The sequence below is a fragment of the Crinia signifera genome, chromosome 3 (genome assembly GCF_055691185.1).
Source record: "Crinia signifera chromosome 3, ASM5569118v1, whole genome shotgun sequence".
NCBI classification, from domain to species: domain Eukaryota; kingdom Metazoa; phylum Chordata; class Amphibia; order Anura; family Myobatrachidae; genus Crinia; species Crinia signifera.
In genome coordinates, this window is record NC_139219.1 from 161,068,090 (window position 1) to 161,092,057 (window position 23,968).

Sequence of the window (23,968 nt, forward strand, 5' to 3'; positions counted from 1 at the left end):
GACGCTGCCATACGGAATGCGGACGTACGGAACGCAGGGTGTCGCTGATGTACGCCAATTACAGAAATAGGATATAAAGGTGTGTTAGACAAATGCAATGTTGTTGCAAACATGGCTGGCTCAGATACAGAAGAAGACCAGGTGTTTCAGGACCTGTTTGCCAACATGGACTCCAGCACCACCTATGTCCCCATCAACCCACCCCAGCCATTGGGAGAACAGCAGCCAGATGGGCCATCTACATCAGGCCAATCGACAGCTGGCCCATCTTCAGCCTCAGCAGAATCATTGGGATCACAGCAGGTGGCTTCCCAACAGAGTAGCCTGCCCAGCACTTTGAGTACAGCGACAGGTGGCCGTGGCCGAAATAGGGCAACAGAGGAACCAACCACCAGAAACATGGCATTCGAAGCGCAGGAGCTTGCCATCCTGGTGCCCCACGCACGGGATTGGATCGAGTGTCCACAGGACCGGTTGACACACACAAGGAGATGGAAGATCTGGGAGGACATAACGGCGGAGATTAATGCGGTGGCTCCACAAGTTCGTGAGACGGAGCATGTTAAGAAGAGGCAAGTTCATGTGTGCTACATTTGAGCAGTACAAGACCAGTCATGTTTACATTAGATGTTAGATGGAGTTGGTCAATGGCCGGTCACGTTGCTTGGAGGCACAGACATGTTTGCCATGTCATTTAATTGATAGTTATTGTAGGGTGAGTGTGAGTGTATCTTCTAAGGGTTGGGTGTCAAATTTAATATCATGTAAGTTTGGTGTCATGAGGCACATGTTGTAATCTGTTGCAGGTTGCAATGGGTGCTACAGCAAACATGAGGAGTGACATGTATTAATATGTAAACTTTGAATGCAGGTGGCACGACTTCAAAACGAACCTCAAGAAGAAATTGACCCAGCGGTGGGAACACAGCCACACCTCTGGGGCTGGCCCCATGCCATCAAAGCTGAAGCTCACCCCCCTGGAAGAGATGGCAGAGTGCTGCATTGCAGTCGAGGAGGTCTGGGGGGTGAGCACCATGGACAGCGAGGCCCCAGCGGAAGTCATGGCTTCTTTGCTTGAAGGTAATTATTTGCCATGCCATAAGTAGCTGGTTCTAATTTTGCATGGAATGTGTTGTAATTGTAATGTTCTCTTTCACCAGCATCCCCACCGCTTGGTCAAGAATCTCTTGAGGAGGTTGAGGAGTCTGTGCCACCTGCCACCAGTACCAGGCCCGTGCAGCAGCAGCAGCCACTGACCGCGGCTGAATGTAGCAGCTGGGGGCAGGTGCTTGGCCATATTCAGCAGCAGGGAGAGTCGGCATCAGAGCGGGTGCGTAGGACCGAGGAGGTCTTGCAGGGTTTGGTCAGCAGCCACCAGAGTATTGCTGCCAGCCTGCAGGTGCTGGCTGATCAAGCCCTGCGCCAAAATGACCTCCTCCTCCAGCATAATGAGCTTATGGTGGAGCTAGTTGCCAGCAATAGGGTCCTATTGTCAGCCGTTTCTGGTGCATTCCCACCATCAGCACTCCCTGCTGCCAGAGGGGGAACACCATCCCCCCCCTCCCCAGCATCTGCTCCACCTGGCCCACCATCTGACCGTGGCCGTGGCCGTGGGCGAAGAGCTGCTGCACGTGGCAAGGAGCCTGCCAGGGGCAAACGTGCCCGCAGATGAACTTGTGTCCGCATTAATCTCCACCCTTATGTCTTCTCAAATCTTTCATTGAGCTGTGTGTGTCATCTTCCTGTGTCCAATTCCGTGCAGAGGGTACCCACATTTGCCCTCGTTTCGAATGTCATGTTTGGTTCCCCTGTTGCCCTGTTTCGGCTACCATTACTGTGTGCTGTACTTGAAGTGTTGGTGCTATAGTTTTGTTGTGAAGCCACCTGATGTGTTCCTAATGATTCTGCTGTGGCTATGCATGTCTACAATACATGGATTTATTATATATTATTTACTTTTATTCCTGATATGCTACCTTTTAATTTGTGACGGTTTCTATTTTGTTTTATAAGTTGATGTAATAAATGTTTATTTTTCCCCCCCAAATGTGTGGTTTAATTGATACATGTAGAAGTGACATGTGTATTTGTATTATTAATATTAAGTTGTGTTCATTAGTTGCAGTGTAAAAGTGTGTAAAAAGTGCAGCTTATATGTGTCCATTGAAGCTGCAATGGTTCCAATTGAAGCAGTGACAAGCGTGTAATTAACAAGTAATGAGTAAAGGAGGTGATTGTATTGTGTTCAGCTGACATTGGTTGAGGTGCGGCCGTCCTGATTAGGCGTTCCGATTGCCTAGCGCATGACCGAGTGGTGTCCGCAAAGCAATACTTGCTTATGGACACCGCATATTTCTTGCCTTTTTGTTCGCGTGCATTCGGCGTGCTATCCGAATGCACGCCTACCAAAATAAGTGCACTCCCCCGTGTCCGCCCATGTTTCCGCCCAGTTTAGCCCACTTTGAAACTACGCCCCTGTGTAGTTCCGAATGACGCCCATAATACGCCCATATTTTCCGAGTGATTGCGGTGCACATTTCTGTACGGTATTAGTGAGTACAAGTACGGAGACCATGCGTGGCACATGCGCATAGCGTTCCCCACGCATGCGCAGACGGCTAAAAAACGCCATCCGAAAGTATTCGGAAATGTACGCACCGACCAGAATAAGGCCCATAGAGACTGTAACACAGACTTGCTATGTCTGCATAGAGAGCACTCTGCCTTCTCGGACTCAGTTTGCGCAGCCACAGTCGGCAGATTCAACAAGACTTTTTTACCCATTTGGAAGCAATATATTTCTAAAAAGGCTGCCTTAAAGCGATACTCACCAATAAGTGGACTATCCTTGTATGCGAGATTTGATATATCCCCTGGCTACCCTGGAACTTATTTAGTGTTAAAAAGGTTCTACGTAAAGAACGTAAAATTCTGTAGCAACTGTTCTACCTTTTTGGTCCTTATTTCTATCTGCGACCTCTAAGAACATCCGTACAATGCATGATCCAGATCACCGCTGAGGAAGTCCCAAGGGACAAAACGCGTAGGGCTATATCTGTTAAATCCTCATTGTGAACATCACTTGATGTTGGATCTTCATATTTTATTGTCTTCTGGATTGTAAAATTATTTTGAACTGTAAATCGATGTACCAATGTGTTGAATAAAAAATTACTTTTTAAAAATCTGCTTTAATATAGAGGTGAAAAAAACTACTTAGGGCGCACATCTATTCCTTTTTCTTTCCATGTTTATCTCTTGTGCCTCTAGTAACAGCTAGGCATTATAGAAGTGCTGCCCCACCATTAGCGCAGTAAAAGGTCACATCTCTTTCCATATATATATATATATATATCTATATTTTAGTCCTGAGGCCAGGCTGCACACTGTAAACAAATCAAGCACCAGAGTGCCAGGTTTCAAATGGTGTAATACATATAGTATTAAAAAACCAGCAACATCCGGATTTTCGTGAAAAAAATATCAAAAAATCATTTTAATGGCATAACAAGTGCAAAAGACAGACATAAAACCATCAGGAGCAGGGGATACTTAGCAGCTCGATGTAGAAGAGAGCATGGTATACAACGTCACCCTGGAGCTCCTATTAGCAATCATACCGACAGCCGTTTCGGTGCAAGGAGATGCACCTTCATCATGGGCATAGATCACAATGCAAATAGATATATATCTCCAACACTTTAGTGCACCAAAACCTTTCACATGTGTTATAAGAAAAAAACCGTCTTATCTTATTTCAATCGATTGCGTTCACTTCCCTTCTTCCAGATCTCTTGGTGTGTATCATACAAGAGAGAGAAGTAGAGCTACCATAGCGTAATAACGTTTTTTTAATGACACAATCTTATACACAATAAAAAAAAGTACAGCAAAAAAGTACAGCAAATCCTTAAAATGCAATTACCAAGTACTGTTGAGAACTATAAAATGAAGTTCTCTATATAGGCATATGAATAGGAGATCCACCCCAGTCAGTTCAGCCACAGAAGAATAAGACAACAATTACCAGATGGTGTGGAGAACACACCCATCTGCCTTGATAAAGACCACAGCTGTGGTCGAAACGCGTCGGCCTATCTGAAAGGACCAGTGAGACCCATCGCCAGGAGTGGAAGCCAGGAGAAAGGAACGCCGCCCAGGGACTTGCTGCAGGGTTCCAGGAACGGTATAAGATCTGCGACTATTTGCCTGTCTGAGAACTAAGTGCACCTTATGTTCTCCACACCATCTGGTAATTGTTGTCTTATTCTTCTGTGGCTGAACTGACTGGGGTGGATCTCCTATTCATATGCCTATATAGAGAACTTCATTTTATAGTTCTCAACAGTACTTGGTAATTGCATTTTAAGGATTTGCTGTACTTTTTTGCTGTACTTTTTTTATTGTGTATAATATTGTGTCATTAAAAAAACGTTATTACGCTATGGTAGCTCTACTTCTCTCTCTTGTATGATACACACCAAGAGATCTGGAAGAAGGGAAGTGAACGCAATCGATTGAAATAAGATAAGACGGTTTTTTTCTTATAACACATGTGAAAGGTTTTGGTGCACTAAAGTGTTGGAGATATATATCTATTTGCTTTTTGAATCTATTCACCGGAGGGTCTGTGGGAAAACCTCCTCTATATCTCTGATATATCTGTTGCCCGCCTGTGAACGCACCCTTGTGAACAAAAAACTTCTTTGTAAAACATAGATCACAATGCCTCTGCTAGCCCTATATATACCTGCAACAGCTAGAAATGGTAATCAAACTCACCTGTCCGCGCTAACGATCACCGCCACCGACGTCATCACTGCGGGACCCGCTGCCGTGGCAACGTAGCCACGCTGTTACAGACGCCGTACAGGGCGGCGGAAGTGTGCGGACGGGAGGATCACCATAGCAACAGCGGAAAACATCCGGTTGCTGCCGTGGCTGGACTCTATCTAACCCAATATGAGAGAAAAAAGCAACAATTAAAGCTACAGAAAAAGGGGATGAGAGTCCGCCATAAAAAGAAAAAATCTTTAAGAGCGCCGTTACTGAAATACATAGAGCCAGCAGATAGCACAAAAACATTACACAAATATATACAAACATACAAGGGACTGACACTGGTGTGTAAGGAAAACCTGAGTACGTAGAGAAAAAATGATATATATAAAAAATAATATATACTAAGAAGAACAAAACAAACCAAAAAAAATGAAAGAAAAAAGCTTGATATGAAAAGACTACAAGGGGAGAAAGGCAAAGAAAAATAATATAGAATAAATCCTAGTGGACTGGACACCACCCTAATAAGGTTTTAAAGAAAACAATGAAGCGATTGGTATTCGTTAAGGCCCCTAGGAGTAATGCATTTCAGACGGCTGATCCACTGACATTCCCGCTGCAATAATAATTTGTTACGATCTCCTCCTCGTCTCAAGGGGGGGATTTGATCGATAGGCATAAAGTGGAAGTCTTTGAGAGTGTGCTTGGCCATAGCAAAATGTTTGGCTACTGGTGGAGTATTGCAGTCGATGGTTTTATAGGCTTTCTTAATTGAGGACCGATGTGCCGCAATCCGTTCCTTGAGGAGACAAATTGTCTTACCGACGTACAATAAGTTGCACGTACAGAAAATGACATACACAACGTAACAACTGTCACAATTGAGGTGGTGACGTATGTCGTAGGAGATACCATCCATGGGGTTGGTAAACTTGGTGCCAGTGCACAAAAATTGGCAGTTCACACAATTGTGACATTTAGTCACCCCGTTTTTGGCTTTGAGCCACTGGCTGTTAGTAATTGGTCCGATATCCGAACTTGCCAGGATGTCTCTTAAATTGTTACTCCTCTTGTAACAAAAGAGGGGGGCTTTTTGGCAAAAAGGTCCCAACACTTCGTCTGTCTGCACTATATGCCAATGTTTAAGAATTATATTGCGAATATGTGCTGAAGAAATGGAATAGGTGGATGAAAAAACCAGACGATCCAAGGTAGCATCTTTACTGTTGCTCGTCAATGTTTGCTCTCGAGGTAATTGTAAGCAATGGTTAATGGCGTCCTCAATTTCTTTGAGTGCATAGCCTCTCTCAATAAAGCGTTTGCCCATTACATCTAGGGCTTCTGACAGTGCCTCTCGATCAGAGTTGATTCTCACCACCCTTAGTAGCTGCGACAGTGGTAACCCTCTTTTCAGGGCCATTGGGTGGAATGAGTCAGCTGACAGAAGTGAGTTTTTGTCAGTGGATTTTCTGAAAACACAAGTACTCAGGGTGCCTGCAGTGTTAGAAATGCTTACATCTAAATAACTGATATTTACTGTACTGAATGCCAACATAAACCTGATGGTGGTGTCCAGATCATTGAGGATGTCGATGAACTCGGTCAGGAGCTGGGGGCCCCCAGTCCACACAAAAAAAATATCATCAATATAACGAACATAAAAATGTATGAATTTAGAAAAAATGGGATGTGACATAATGTGTTGTTTTTCATATATACTCATAAATAAATTTGCATAAGCAGGTGCCATGTTGGAACCCATGGCAGTTCCTCTTAACTGCAAATAAAAAGAATTTTGAAACAAAAAATAATTCTTTTTTAACACAATATCCATAAGTAACAACAAAAACTCAACTGGTGGACCTGAATAGGCCCTTATTCTGCATCGTGCGGTACGGCCCGCGTGCGGCCGTACCGCCGATGTTTTTAGTCTGCACATGCGCAGAGGTCAATCTGCGCATGTGCAGCCCCATTCGCCGCAGACGTATTTCGTCCGCCGCAAAGGGGGCGTATAGGGGCGTGAGGGGCTTCATACCCTCATTTCCCTATGTATACGCCCCGCGTTTCATGGGCGTTCCCATGCAAACGCGGGGCGTATGCATGCTAATGAGGGTATGACGCCACTGATGGGGGCGGAAAGCTGACGTCGCCGGATGTCAGCTCTCAGCCCCCATACAAGCTAACACACGGACGATTGTCCGTGTGGTCTCAGCTTGCGGGAGCTGCTGTGGCGTGCGGCCCTGCCTTCGATGGTCGACGACCATCGAATGCAGGGGGCAGCTCCCACCATGGTGGAGGCGTACGCCCCACCATTTTCATGCGGATCGCCAGCCGTCCGTGTACGGACGGCCGTGGCGATCCGTCTCGTGGGCGGGGATTGGTTTGTGCGGCCAGAGCACCGTGTGCGGCTCTGGCCGCACCAACCAGAATAAGGGCCATAGTGTGGACTGGAGGACACCAGCGCCCTGACCGAGTCCAAGCCATCCTCATGAGCAATATTGATGTAATACATAAATCATCGGAGTCCTGGGATGAGACTGTGTCAGGAACTCCGATGTTGGTTCATCTAACCAGCGATTTTGAAGACCCAAAGAGATAACGGCATCAACCTCTTTTTTATAGGTATAAGTGGGGTCATAGGTAAGCAACTTGTAGCAAGTAAGGTCAGAGAGTTGTCTCATGATCTCTGAGACATAATCAACTTTATTAAGGAGTACTATCCCCCCACCTTTATCAGATGGACGGACAATGATGGAATCATTGTTTTTGAGACTATCCACAGCCAGATTTTCCTCATTACTGAGGTTGGAATGAGAGACCTTCTGACCTTCAATGAAGGGTAAGGTATCTCTTTTCACTAGGTGAATGAAGGTCTCCACTGCAGCATTATTGCAGGGGGGTTCAAATGTGCTTTTGGGTCTAAATTTGCATAACGGAGACAATTCAGTGTTTTTTTGTCTAGAAAAGAAATCTTTAAGTTTCAATGTGCGATGGAATTTGTATAATTCAGTCTCAAACCCGAAGGTACTTTGTCTGAATGTCCTGACAAACGACAGACCACGAGACAGCACACTCATTTTAGCTTCAGTAGGTGTATAGTCTGACAAATTAAAAACAATCACTTCCTTTTCTCTCTGACCGGATTTCTTCTTACGTTTTACCCCTCCCCTCCTGCAGGGTCTATATCTTTTGGGGTTTTTCTCCCTCTGGAGTTTTTCCCCCCTAAAAAAGAGGTTGGCCTCGAGTTATCGAGTTGTCTGTGTGTCCAATTCAGAAAAATCCCTATTGGCACGTCCTCGTCTCGGTCTATTGGTACCTCTCCAGGGTGGTCTATGCTCACCGCCCTGTAACCAGTGATAAACTCTAGCCTCCTTGTAATCTTCTTTCACAGTTTTGTATTTTCCCTTTTTAAAGGCAAGTAAGTCTGAATGAAAAGCAGTGAGATTGGATTCAATTTTGGACAACCAATCCACACTACTGTCAGATCTGAGGACACCCAGTCCTGATTCCTCGCATGCAGTGATCTCCCTATACAAAACTTCCAGGTCAGAATTGACCTGCTCAATCACAAGAATGATGAGCTGGAAGGAACACTCATTTAATATCTGGCACCACTGCTTGCAAAAACCAGGACTGGTTCTACCTATGGTAGGTTGGTTTCGAATCCTAAACCCTCTAGGTACTAGTTTTTCTTTAAAATATTGCGACAAGGTAAGTCCATGTAGTTGTAATTCAACACGGCGTCGTTTAAGTTTAATTAAATCAGAAAAGATCTCCGAGGGGCTATCCACATCAAATGCTAAAGCAGATGTATCATTGTGGAGGATCCGAGAAATGTCGTTTTCATCAAATCTCTTGGTCTCAGTGATTTCCTTAAGCACACCAGTTAAGTCCTCCATGAAAACAATGGTGGTAAACTGTAGCAGTACAGAAAAAACAAGATATATCGAATATGGTAGGTCTTGGGCCAAAAACACTACCAAAACAGTAGGTGCTCGCCAGCAAAATGATTTGTATTTTAGTCCTGAGGCCAGGCTGCACACTGTAAACAAATCAAGCACCAGAGTGCCAGGTTTCAAATGGTGTAATACATATAGTATTAAAAAACCAGCAACATCCGGATTTTCGTGAAAAAAATATCAAAAAATCATTTTAATGGCATAACAAGTGCAAAAGACAGACATAAAAACATCAGGAGCAGGGGATACTTAGCAGCTCGATGTAGAAGAGAGCATGGTATAAAACGTCAATTCGTCTCCTCAAGGAACTGATTGCGGCACATCGGTCCTCAATTAAGAAAGCCTATAAAACCATCGACTGCAATACTCCACCAGTAGCCAAACATTTTGCTATGGCCAAGCACACTCTCAAAGACTTCCACTTTATGCCTATCGATCAAATCCCCCCCCTGAGACGAGTAGGAGATCGTAACAAATTATTATTGCAGCGGGAATGTCAGTGGATCAGCCGTCTGAAATGCATTACTCCTAGGGGCCTTAACGAATACCAATCGCTTCATTGTTTTCTTTAAAACCTTATTAGGGTGGTGTCCAGTCCACTAGCATTTATTCTATATTATTTTTCTTTGCCTTTCTCCCCTTGTAGTCTTTTCATATCAAGCTTTTTTCTTTCATTTTTTTTGGTTTGTTTTGTTCTTCTTAGTATATATTATTTTTTATATATATAATTTTTTCTCTACGTACTCAGGTTTTCCTTACACACCAGTGTCAGTCCCTTGTATGTTTGTATATATTTGTGTAATGTTTTTGTGCTATCTGCTGGCTCTATGTATTTCAGTAACAGCGCTCTTAAAGATTTTTTCTTTTTATGGCGGACTCTCATCCCCTTTTTCTGTAGCTTTAATTGTGGCTTTTTTCTCTCATATTGGGTTAGATAGAGTCCAGCCACGGCAGCAACCGGATGTTTTCAGCTGTTGCTATGGTGATCCTTCCGTCCGCACACTTCCGCCGCCCTGTACGGCGTCTGTAACAGCGTGGCTACGTTGCCACGGCAGCGGGTCCCGCAGTGATGACATCGGTGGCGGTGATCGTTAGTGCGGACAGGTGAGTTTGATTACCATTTCTAGCTGTTGCAGGTATATATAGGGCTAGCAGAGGCATTGTGATCTATGCCCATGATGAAGGTGCATCTCCTTGCACCGAAACGGCTGTCGGTATGATTGCTTATAGGAGCTCCAGGGTGACATTGTATACCATGCTCTCTTCTACATCGAGCTGCTAAGTATCCCCTGCTCCTGATGTTTTTATGTCTGTCTTTTGCACTTGTTATGCCATTAAAATGATTTTTTGATATTTTTTTCACGAAAATCCGGATGTTGCTGGTTTTTTAATACTATATATATATATATATATATATATATATAGATAGATATATATGCTGCGTAAGCCGGCACTCCCAGGTGGATGATGCAGTCGATACTGACCCGGTGCCTTCCAGCATGGACTGGCTGGTCCTTGTATAGGGTCAATGAATCAGGCGGCACTCACGGATTTGCAAAACGTGAACAAACTTATTTATTCATCCAACATGTTTCGGGCACTCGGCCCGTCCTCAGGGATAAAAGACTTTCTTAGAAAGAATGCAGGCTATACAAGCAGGTACTGGTAAGCTTTCGGATTTTACTCCTTCATCAGACCAACATATAAATCATTTTCTTACCTTATATACAGTGTACAAATACGACAGTGCTCCCTCTCACCACATTTCCGGGTCTGCCGCCCTGCGTCATGACATCACCTACGTCTGTGCGCTGGCTTGCGTCACCCGGCATCACCATAGTGACTGATATACAAAAGAATTAAAACAGAAAAAGTGAATGGAGCAAATACACGGCAAATGTAATACATAACATCATGTCATATAATCCTATGCTGTAGGGGAATGCGGTATCACTATATAAATCGCAACTTGATGTGATCATCCGGCTCCATAATGAAACAAAGTAATCTACAGAGATAAAGATTCCCTATGCTGAATTCGCCTACCACAGGCTGTAAACCCTTCCAAGTGGGTCATGGCACCTAATAAAAGTAAGGCAGATATATAGCAGTGATCACCTCTTAATGACAATCAGTGCACAATTAATTAAACTTATAATACATTACGTAAATGGATACAAACTCACAGGAAGCAAGTTAATTACAAGTTCTCATTTAAACCATGAGGAAAAACAGTGCCAAGCTCATATATCCATTTGGCTTCCCTACGCAACAAGACTCCGTCCCTGTCACCACCCCTGGCCATCCTGGGTACGTGGTCAATCATCTTGTAGCGTAGGATTGCCAGTGGATGTTTAAATGCTTCTGCTGGGCGTCCCTCTAGTGCAAGTCTAATGGCAGAACGGTGAGCCGTTTTTCGCTCTTTAAACTGTTGTGCCGTTTTGCCTATATAGACTAAGCCACACGGGCACCTCAGCATGTACACCACAAAACGACTAGTGCATGAAAGGATGTGTTTGATTTTGTGTTTAGAATTAAAAACATTCCCACTATTGGGCTACACAATTTTGAGTTTTGCCGCAAGTGGGCGGCTATTTTGAATAAGGCTTTGTTTGATTTAATGCTCCTCGTGATAGAGGAGGCATCTCGTGTTGGCCAGGGGTGGTGACAGGGACGGAGTCTTGTTGCGTAGGGAAGCCAAATGGATATATGAGCTTGGCACTGTTTTTCCTCATGGTTTAAATGAGAACTTGTCATTTACTTGCTTCCTGTGAGTTTGTGTCCATTTATGTAATATATTATAAGTTTAATTCATTGTGCACTGATCGCCATTAAGAGGTGATTACTGCTATATATCTGCCTTACTTTTATTAGGTGCCATGACCCACTTGGAAGGGTTCACAGCCTGTGGTAGGCGAAATCAGCATAGGGAATCTTTATCCCTGTAGATTACTTTGTTTCATTATGGAGCCGGATGATCATATCAAGTCAGGGCCGGCGCCACCACTAGGCAGGACTAGGCATTTGCCTAGGGCGCTGGCCACTGGAGGGTGGTACCGAGCCGCCGAGGCGTCAATCAACGCTCCCCCCCGCGCGCCGCCCGCTCCCGGGGATTTCAGCGAGAACGGAGAGCAGTCGCAGCACCCGGGCCGGAAGCTGTACATCGCAGCAGGTACAGCGCAGCAGGTACAGCGGTGCGCCCGCCCACCCACCCCCTTTCCCGCCGCCACTCCCGCTCCCGCCGCAGCAGTAGTAGTATCGGCCGTAGCAGTAGTATCGGCCGCAACCCCCACCCCCCCCTGCCGTGCCGCAGTAAGTATTGTCCGCATCCTGCCCCCCCTCTCCGGGCGGGCGTGCGGGTTTTGCCTGGGTCGGGCGGGGGGCTTGCACCGGCCCTGTATCAAGTTGCGACTTATATAGTGATACCACATTCCCCTACAGCATAGGATTATATGACATGATGTTATGTATTACATTTGCCGTGTATTTGCTCCATTCACTTTTTCTGTTTTAATTCTTTTGTATATCAGTCACTATGGTGATGCCGGGCGACGCAAACCAGCGCACAGACGTAGGTGACGTCATGACGCAGGGCGGCAGACCCGGAAATGTGGTGAGAGGGAGCACTGTCGTATTTGTACACTGTATATAAGGTAAGAAAATGATTTATATGTTGGTCTGATGAAGGAGTAAAATCCGAATGCTTACCAGTACCTGCTTGTATAGCCTGCATTCTTTCTAAGAAAGTCCAGCAAGTGCCACCATATCTGTCTATATATATATATATATATATATATATATATATAGAGAGAGAGAGAGAGAGTGAAAGAGAGAGGTTGGCGCGGCCCGGCATTCTCCGCTTGTTTCCAGCTGCCCTGGTGCCCCTCCAAAGAAATGGTGTAGAGAACAAATGAAAGGCTGGCACTCTGGGGTCTTGAAAAACATGCTATATTCACAGCAAGAATAAACGACCAACGTTTCGGGGGTGATCCCCCTTTGTCAAGGTGCGTAGGTGATAATGCGTTATCACCTACGCACCTTGACAAAGGGGGATCACCCCCAAAACATTGGTCGTTTATTTTTGCTGTGAATATAGCATGTTTTTCAAGACCCCAGAGTGCCAGCCTTTAATTTGGTCTCTCTCTCTCTCTCTCTCTCTCTCTCTCTCTCTCTCTCTCTCTCTTTATATATATATATACACAGTCAGGTCCATAAATATTGGGACATTGACACAATTCTTATATTTTGTGCTCTATACACCACCACAATGGACTTGGCCATTGGCCAAGTCAATCACCTGACCTGAATTCAATTGAGCATGCATTTCACTTGATGAAGATAAAACTGAAGGAAAAATGCCCCAATAAAAAGCAGGAACTAAAGACATTTGTAGGATGAAACCCAGCGTCTGTTGATGTTTATGCATTCCAGATTTCAGGTTGTAATTAACTACAAAGGATTTCCAGCAAAGTATTAAAAAGTGACAGTTTGATTTAGGATTGTTTAGATTGTCCCATTACATTTTGTCCCTAAAAAAGTGGGAAGCACACATAGAAACCGTTGTAACTCCTACAACGTTTACCCGATTTGGATGTAAATACCCTCAAATTAAAGCTGAAAGTCTGCAGTAAAAGCAAATCTTGTTTGGTTCATTTCAATCCCATTGTGGTGGTGTATAGATGAGGATTTCTTATCAACAAACCTTAGCTGAAAGTGAATGGTGACTTAAGAAGAAATTTCCTGAGATAATATACTGCCGCTTCTATAAAATAGTCTCCCCTATAAAAAGTGAATTTGGGTTGACAGTATTTCCACACCAGGGCCCTTATTCTGATTGACGCGGACTTTACCGCATTCTTACGGATCGCGTCTTTTCGGCGTCTGCGCATGCGTGGAGAACGCAACGCGCATGTGCCACGCCTTGACTCCGTACCAGTTCGGCCAAATCCCGTACAAAACTGTTCCCCGCAATCAGTCGGGAAATATGGGCGTATTATGGGCGTCATGCGGAATGTCACATGGGCGTAGTTTAAAAGTGGGCAAAACGGGGCGGAAACATGGGCGGACACGGGGGAGTACACTTATGTTGGGGGGCGTACATTCGGATACCACTCCGAATGCACGCGATCAAAAGGGGAAGAAATGTGCGGTGTCCACAAGTGTACTATTGCTTTGCGGACACCACTCGTTCATGCGGTAGGCGAACGTACGCCTAATGACTACAAGCATTAACACCTGAACCCAATAGAATCGACTCCTTTACTCATTACTCACTAATAGGACGCTTGTCAGTGCTTTAATTGAAACCATTGCACTTCAATTGCTGTAAGGGTTAATGTGTGCAATGCATGTGTTAGGCATGCTTGTAAGGATATATTGGCATCTAATTGATTCCAATTCCAAATAAGAAGTTTTTTATGAGGATAGGTAATTGAATAAGTGGGTCTTGTGATGTATTGCAGAAGATACATAATAGTGGGTTGTTTGGCGTAAATACTCCGCTTACGTGCGGTAGCACCGCTTGGCTCCCGTTCGGATGCGGTATTCCCGAGCATACTCTGTAATAACTCTGTAATACCGTGCAGAATCGGAGTGTTTCTCCCGCACACGCATGGTTTGTATGTCGTCCGTAAACACGCCCTGTTCTTAAAGAGTGAGTCCGTCCGAATGCGGAGGACACGTGGGCGTTTCTACGGACGATGGCCGCATGCGGCAAAACACCGTAGCGTGCGGACCGCTCCGTAAGAATGCGGGAATATCCGCACCGATCAGAATAAGGGCCAATAACACTACCTGTTGTAGCGGACCTATGTTTTTGTTGTATTGAATATGGAAAGAAAGGAAATGTGTACATCCAGATTTGTATATTTTAAAGTCACTCGATGAAGATAGACTGAAATCTGTAACAGCTGAAATCTGCATTCAATTTTCACTATAAAGAATTATAGATTTAAAATAAATATAACTCACCCTATCATTTGGAGCACATTGTGTAAAAACTATTTTCTGAGTACTACTTAATGTTGATAATCATAATTAAAGATTTATTTATAAATATGCCTGTATCACATGCAACCATCCTGGGTAGTGTTTCCCTAATTTTGACATGCTGTTAGCAGAGCTATCTTTGTTCTGTGTCATTATCAATGACATGACAGAACATTACCCTCCTAGAAAGTATACATTTGCTTTCAATAGTAGTTAGGTTTTTTTGTCACATACATGTATTATTATCAGTGGTGGCTCCAGAGGTGGAGCTGCAGCACAGGTAAATTAAAAAAGGGAGCAACACCAACTGCCAGTGAGTTCTTCTGGATTGGCAGTTGGTGGCAGTTACTGTTCATCCCCGATTTGAATTTTGAAGTGTGCTGAAGCCCCTCCTCTAAAGCCTCCTCTGATTATTATAGTGACACGTCCTCTTTGCAGATCCAAAATAAATAATTATTTAAATTTAAACCGTGTTTGCATCCCCTCTATGGAAAATAATTGTTGGTACCCTATTCTACCACCACAAAGTTAACCTATATTAAAACAAAGTGTTGCTGACCCTTTCTCTAATAATAATAAATAAATAAAAAACATTGATGTGATTTATTTATTTATCAAGCTATTTATTTATCAAGCTTAGTTAATTAGTCAGTTGATGGTGAAAAACCATTAAGCAAAATACAGAGAACTAAATCTGCATGAGGGAAATCAGATCCACACATTATAAGTTGTTAGATATTATTCCAACAGCCAACCATGTGCTGAGTAAACATGACATACAGTAAATTCCTCACTGTTTAAACCTGTTACATTCTTCAGTAAAGGTGTAAAATCCAAGAGCTGGGCAGCCTCTTGCCTGTCAAGCTTCATTATTACTAGTAATATACCTTGTGTGTGGAGGAATGTATTGTCCACACGCTTTACATTTTTACAGGTTATCAATGAAATACCACAGCAAGGTGAATTACATAAAAATATTTTTCTAGCCATTCCAGAAATCTCAGTCCAAGTTGGTATTGTGCTGCCAAGATATGAACTTTTGACCGAAGCTCGGATTGCAAGGAGACACGTCCTGCTTGTTAGTTTCGGGTGACAGTTCACTGTACTAGAGATCCACTTGTGTCTAAAGAGGGGAGAGGGCAGGATGATATTAGCAGTGTATTTTCACAGGAGCAAGAAATTCCATCTGTCTCAAATGTGTCTTGGCCCAGTGCCTTCTTCCTTGTCAAACACATGACAACCACAAAGCCTCCTATTTTCGTCCTTAAGTTGGAACTTAGTAGATGAGCACATACCAAGTACAAGTTATAATTAGTCAACCTAGAACAACACTTGCTATTTGTCCAACAAAGGATAAATGCAATTTAAAATGTAGGTTGTTGCTAAAGGTTCTGTGTCAACGCCACGTGCAATATTACAGTTTAGGTTCTAGGGTGTCCTCTGACAGCCGCGGGAGAAATATAGACTGGCAGCATGTCCAAGTCAAATTCTAATGTCTCCAAATGTCATGTGACCTTAAGTGACAGAATATGGAAACTTGGAAGGCAACTGACTCTGATCACTGTTACTCCTGTTGCATCAATGTAAAAAGAATATCATGATGTAATAACCTTAACATTTGAGTCTGACTGGAAAATCTTATTCATTTGCTTTATTATGTCATATATATATATATATATATACACACACACACACACACACACACACACACACACACACACATATATAAATATATATATATTTAACTTTGTAGTACTCAAGAACAAAATTATGCTGCATTGATTCTCCAGAGTGCATCTGAGTAAACTGTTTTATATTTTATTTATTTGTTTAATTATATCTTTATTCACTGTATAATAAGTTGATGTTCTGTATATACCATTGTCTAAACGTACACATAAAACATAAAATAAAACACGCAGATTTGTCAAGTATTGTTGAGTGAGAGACTTACATAGATATAGGGTTCAGATAGAGGGGTACCCTACTCCAAACAGGAAAGTTTGCATAAGCTACAGTAGTTCATCTGCACATAAATAGCAAAGTTTCAGAAAAGTTTTCAGGGCAGGCCTGCGCCAATGGGAAAGTTCCTGCTGGGCCAGTACCATCACCTACTCTGATGGGCCTGGCTTATTCATGTCTGACTGTGCCATGCTTCTGGGATTTACGTTCCATAGTGGAATGCAAACTGAACTGATTGACGTGGAGCCAAGAGTTTCCTGTGCAATGTGGGCATGCGGTGTCCCCTTACTCAGTCTTCACTGCCTCTCCTCCTTGGACTGGCTTATAGTGGGAAAGGGAAAACATCCAGTGGTTCCCACTGCCTGGGGGTCCCCTCCTCCTCCTTCTCCTCCTCCTCTTTCTCCTCCTCCTCCTCCTCCTCTAAGGATCAGGTTACAGACTGTGTACTTAAATTATACATATACAAATGTTACCTTATACTGCATAGGACTATGGTGTATTTACTACAATGCATTGCTGTTATTAATATGGTACATTATCAAGCATGCACTATTAGTATTTACTGTATATTTTTATCAAGTAGCCCAGCCCATACACTCTCTAATAGGTAGGCAGACCAATGCGGTGCCTGGCCTCACCCCCTCTGGTGACTGGCCACATCAATAAACATGGGCCCCTACTACAGCATCCCCCCAGAGTGCCCTTCATGTCTCAGTCTGACACTGGCTAGCTGTACCCTGGGGATACTGGAGTTGAAAAGCTGAACATCTGAATCATACAGTGAGGAAAGAGACTGCTATTCAGATGGGAGGTAGAGCTTTCCAGTCACATTAATTTAAGCTGCCTGACCTATTTGAGGCTGCTGTCCACATAGGTTATGATGGTGTCTGGGACCTTGCAAGCTGCATAGAGTAGTGGCCAATGTATTGTTTTTCCTTTGGAAGTCTTTTTTTCTCCTGTGGGGCTAATGTGTTTTTTCCTGTTAGAGTCCATTGTGCTTCATTTTCTGCTGGAGCTATGTATTTTGTTTTTCTAATGTGTTTCCAGTAAGGGCTACTGTGTTTGTTTCCTGTTAGTGTTTTCCTCTGAGGGCCATTGTGTTTTTTCTTTCTGTGGAGGCTATTGTGTTTTTTTTATTGGGGGCAATGTGTTTGTCTTTTTTCTGTGTTGCCAATGTGTTTTTTTTCCCTGTGGGGGTCAAACTGTATATGTTTTTGTTTCTTTCCTGTTGGGAGCCATTTTGTTGTATTGTTTCCTAGTGAGGTATATGTTTTTTTTCTTGTGGGTGATAATGTGTTTGTTTTTTCACTGGGGGCCAAAGTGTTTTTATTTCCAGGAAGGACATTGTAGCAGTATTAGCATAAAGTTTCAGACGCAACTACAGCATAAGATGAAAGAAGGGCCAAAACTGCATCCAAATCAAAATCAAGATCTAAATGGAGTAATCCTACCTCCCTTATAGACCTCATTCACATTAGGACTGCCTCCATAAATTTCTCAGGACAGTTTTTGATCCCAATGGGCCCCTGTATTAGACCCTTTATATGCTGAGACCCCGGGGGCAGGGGAGGAAGCGTTGCTTAGTACCAGGGGAGGGGGGGCAGCAAGGGAAGTGCTGTTTAGTACCACAGGAGGAGGGGGGCAGCGGGGGAAGTGCTGCTTAGTACTAGGGGAGGGAGGCAGCAGGGGAAGCGCTGCTTAGTACCAGGGGAGAGGGGGGGTTTGCGCTGGCAAGGGGGGGACACCAGTGTGGGATCCAATATACCGGTTCAAAAATAATGGGTCTGAACCAGTCATATAAAACTGGTGCTTTCACACTGCAGCTCTAACCATTTTAAAAGGGTAAAAAAAAATCATCAATATACCGTTTTAGAGTTGCAGTGTGAAAGGGGTATAAACTGCTACAGCAGGTCTGACTAATTTGTGATTCAGGCTGTTTTGAAACTGCACATCCTAGCATGCCCACCTTCTTAGCAATCCCTAAGAGCAAAACTATAGCAGGGCATGGTCAGACTAGTTTCTCAATAGGCACATGTTGGCCAGGCCTTTACCATATTTTATGCAAATTTTCCTGCTAGGAGTGTTGTTCCGTATGAAAATTGCCCGTTCTTTTATTTTCAAAAAGTACCCACCATATAATTTTATCTTCTTCAATGTTTTCATACACTATTTTTATGCTGCTGCTCAAATCACTCAGTTACAGCCTAGCTCTGCATAACCACAACTGGACCATAACTTGTCCATGTGTCATGATTGAATTGAAGATTTGTTCTGCTCACTCCTTATTACGTTACTTACAAATGTTATCACATATATTTCTGCATCTTCTTTAGTTTTGTTCAAAAATGTTTTTTAAATATATAAATAATAAGATTTCAAAAGTTAGATAAACAATATACACAGGGATGTTTTTTGATTAGCTGATGCCCACAGTCCACAAAAAGAGTGTTTTCTTTATAAAGGTGCAAAGGCAGTGATGCTAACTGGGGGTCATCTCAAGCTTTCAGTGGTCACAACACCAGCGCCCACCAGATCCCAACATCACTAGAAATGCAGATGCTAGGATCCCAACATCCAGCATCCCGATCTTTAGTACTGTATGACGGGGCCCTTTGGCCGTGTGGGGGTGGGGGGAGCTTAGGCACTAAGGTGGGTTATGATTGGGGGGAGGTTAGGGTTAGGATGCAGGGCGGTGGTACAGAGTTAGGCACTAAAAAGGGGGGTTAGGGCTAGGCACTATGGGCGCCTTAGGCTTAGGCTGTGGGGTTAGGGTTAGGCATCTGGTAGGGTGGGTTATGGTTAGACGGGGAGGTATAAGTATACTTACCGAGCCCCTGGGGATGTATTTTGACTGACTGCATACTGACCACCAGCCATCTGTATGTATTCCATGAGCACAAAGGGTACAATATAGAAAGTCACCAAGCTGTCTCACTATCATGATTCATTTAAGACATATGAGTCTTGGATAAGCAGTTATTGCAGCAGAATGGGACATTTCAGAAGAATGGACATAGTAAGCAGGGATTTGATTTCAACTACATCCTTTTTAGTTGGATGAAAACAGGAAAAAATTAGCACAGCTTGATTTCATAGTTCATAAGAAAAGGGAGTTTGCACGCAATGATCCCTGCACTAACCAGGTATACAGGCTCATTTGTGATTAATCTCATTTACTGTTTAAATTAATTTCTCTTATTAAACATTTCTTATATTAAAAATGGAAATATAAAAACGCCACAGTATTTTTCCTTGACACTTTGCTTTTCTCATCTACAGTATAACAATACTTTCCTGCACAAACCCCATTATTTCCAATTGGAATTGCAGGAATGTGTGAGGAGAAATTAAATAGCAAAGTAATCAGTCATTTCTCTGCACTTTTCATGTATCTAATGAGAGAGAAAATAAAGCTATAGCTTTCGTAACGTAAAATGCTGGAGAAATGTCAATTTATTTATTTTTTTATTATAGAGACCCATTTATCATTAATGGTAATGGTGGTAACAGAGAAAAAAAATTTTTTAGGCAATAATATATTTGCATAAGGGAAATCAATCAGGTTATCTCTACTTATCTTTTATTGGGCCCAATTCAGAAGTGATCGCAGGCAAATTAGTTCTCAAAATGGGCAAAACCATGTGCACTGCAGCTGTGTTATGATTGTATTCCAATGGTCAGTAAACCTACATCAGAATCCCGGCCACCGGTACTCTGACAGGGGGGTGAGTGCAAAAATGCCCCTTGTGGGCTTGATGCACTGGCCCCACTGCGCTCACCCCGCTGCAGGCTCGGTAGTTTGCTGCACTCACCACTGGTTCTATTTTCCATTTATGGGAGTCGTGGACCCCACAGGGGAAAATAGCCCCTGTCAGTCGGAATCCCAACTGTCAGGCAGTCATCTGTCACCCGTGCACTGCAGGTGGGGCAGATGTAACATGTGCAGAGAGAGTTATATTTGAGTTGGCTGCGTTGACAATCTAAATTGCAGTGTAAAAAAAAGCGCCAGTATTTACCCTGCACAGAAACAAAATAACTATAAATCTAACTCTCTCTGTTTGTGTTACATCTGCCCCACCTGCAGTGCACTTGGTTTTGCCCATTGTGAGAACAAATTTGTCCTGCATTCATGTCTGAATTAGGCCCAGTTTCTCAGTACAGGTTGAGTATCCCGTATCCGAGTATCCGTTATCCGTATTTTTCCGAAAACCATACATTCCAGAAAGTGAATTTTTTTTTTTTTTTGCTAAAAACTCACTGGGGACATTTGTAACAGCACTACTGAGGACATGATATGTAACTGGCACTATATATGTACAAGAAAATGATTGCTTGGAATTCAAATTCAATATATGAGATAGTACACAAATTTTGTTTCATGTTTTGAAACCTTGTTTTTTGAACAAATAAAATATATTTGTGTATTTTATGTGGTAATAAAATATATTTGTGTGTATTTATTGTGTTTATACAGCATACATGCAAGATACTTCAAAATACATAATTGAAATATTAAAATATTCCGAAATACGGAATAAGCCGTTATCCAAAATTCTCCTGGTCCCGAGCATTTTGGATACGGGATACTCAACCTGTATATACAAGAGTAACACCAAATTGGAAATAAATCAGTGATTCAATGTGTAAAATGCTCCATAGTTTCTAAACATAACCACATTTTAATCTCTGGCTTACTATTATGAAGTGTCAGTAAAAAAATATTAAAATAAGTGATATGCCTTGTAAAATGTGGAGTATGTTTACATTAGTGTTATCAATAATTGTTTACTTTAGCAGATTGTAATTAACCATTAGCTTTTATGACTGGCAGCAGACAGTGTAATTGTTAGCATTACTCCCTCATTGCACTGAGGTTATGGGTTAGAACTGGTAGGTTAACTGGCTTTCAACAAATAATAACCCTAGAATTAATGTGTGTGCATGTACATGTGTTAGGGAATATAGATTTAAAAAACTGTAAATAAATAAATAAATAAATAAATAATTGTAAGCTCCAATGGGGCAGAGACTGATGTGAATGTTCAAATATACTCTGTAAAGAGCTGTGGAATATGTATGCGCTATATGAAAAACTGGTAATTAATAAATAAATAAATAAAACATGATTAGTCATGCTTCCAGTATTAGGTTATGAGGTGTAATTAAAGCAGCATTCATCTTTTTAATTGTAATAAAACTAAAAGTATGGTTAATGGGTAAGTTAAGAAGCCTATAGGTACATTGCAGAGTTTGAAATTTGTAAACTTTTAGTCATTGTTTACAATGCCATTTTAGTGGATTATTGTTTTACCTACTTATGTATGTATAAGAGTACTGTATATATAATCATTTATTTATGTGTAGGTAGATCAATTATTCTTTTCTATTTAAATACTAATTAAAAAAATAGTCAAAATTATCCTCTCAAATGATCTTTCCCGTGAAATGACCAACCTTGTTTCCAGAGGTCCCAAGTTCATCCATCTTTTATACTCATTCAGCTGACGTATGGCATGTTTGTAGCCTAGATATGATCTTTCCAAATTATTATTAGATTTTTTTTTTCGATTAACCATGTGGATTAAAGGATGAAAATGGGCAAAATACTGAAATGTGGCACAGAAATAGGATAATTCTCCTTGACCTAACCATTTAAAATGACACTACATTTCAATTACACTAGGCCTTTGGGGCCATTTACTTTGGCACATTTGACAGATATTAGGAAAGAATATAACAGTTTTGTGGATGGGTAAAATCCAACATTATTTCACAACCATCCTAATTTGTATATTATGGCTGTGAGAACACTTTACACACTAATGTAGCCTTTTCCTTAGAGTTGTGATGATGAACACACAGTTGTCACCGGTTACATGCAGCTGCTGTGGTGATTTTGAAAAGGCATGGGTACAAATTATGATTTATTACAGAAATTCACTGTACTTATCTCATACAACAAAGTTCAACACATGTTCATGAATAGCTATGTTGAGAAATATACCAAAAATACACATTTTCTAATAATATCAGAATGTGACAGGATCATAACATGTCAAATATAAATGACTAATGCCCCTTTCCCACTGCAGGTCTAAAACGGTAAATTGCCGATTTTTTAGCGCAATTTACAGTTTAAGGCTGCAGTGGGAAAGCGCCAGAGTTGAAATACCGGTTAAAGATAACCGGTATTTCAACCCGTTTAAAAAGCAGAGTCCTACACGGTTAAATACCGTTTTTAAGGCAGTGGGAATGCCTTTTAAACGGTATTTAAACTCCAGGCAGTCCCTGTGCCTGATGAGAACTAGTAGTTCCCACTTTGCGCATGTGTCATGAGCGCAGTGCATAATAATACGCCGCTCATTACATATGCGCATATGTAATGAGCGGCTCATTATTATGCTCTGCGCTCATGACACATGCGCAAAGTGGGAACTACTAGTTCTCATCAGGCACAGGGACTGCCTGGACCCCCGCTGCCTCCCCACTGCCCTGCATCCCCGTGCAGTGGTGGTTTGCGGGGCACCTGAAGTCAGCGCCGGCGGCTCTGCTACTGTACAGAGCTGAGCCGAGCCGCCGGTAATCAGTAGCGCTGGACGGGGGCACTGTGACAGCGGAGCCGGAATGATAGTCTTTGCCGGCGGCTCTGCTACTGTACAGAGCTGAGCCGAGCCGCCGGCAATCAGTAGCGCTGGACGGGGGCACTGTGACAGCGGAGCCAGAGTGACAGTCAGCGCCGGCGGCTCTGCTACTGTACAGAGCTGAGCCGAGCCGCCAGTAATCAGTAGCGCTGGAGGAGGGCACTGGCAGCGGCGTGTCTGAACTCTGCAGCGCTGCTGGGGTGGCCTGGAAACTGGCAGCCCCAAATGAATATGGCTACTGCGCCTGGAGGAGGGCTACTGCACATGCCCAGCCATAGCAGCTTCCTCCTCCAACTTACTCCGGGTCCGGGCAGCCAGCATGCTACCATCCTCCCACCGCAACAGTACTTCAGGGGCAGATGGACCGAGCATAGTGGCAGAACTTCTGATGCAGAAGCATTTTAAAAAGTATGTCATTTTATTATTATTATAATGTGTTTCTGTGTGGGGTAAGGTGGGGTGGGGTGTGTGTGTGTGTGTGTGTGTGGGGGGGGCATCAACACCCATGTTGCTTCCGGGCACCTGATAGGAACTTACGCCCCTGGTACAATGGGAGGGGAGATGGGGGCACAGGGGGTTAGGCACTCTTTACACTTGGGGGGGGGGGGGGGTAGGCACTCTTTACATTTTAAACGG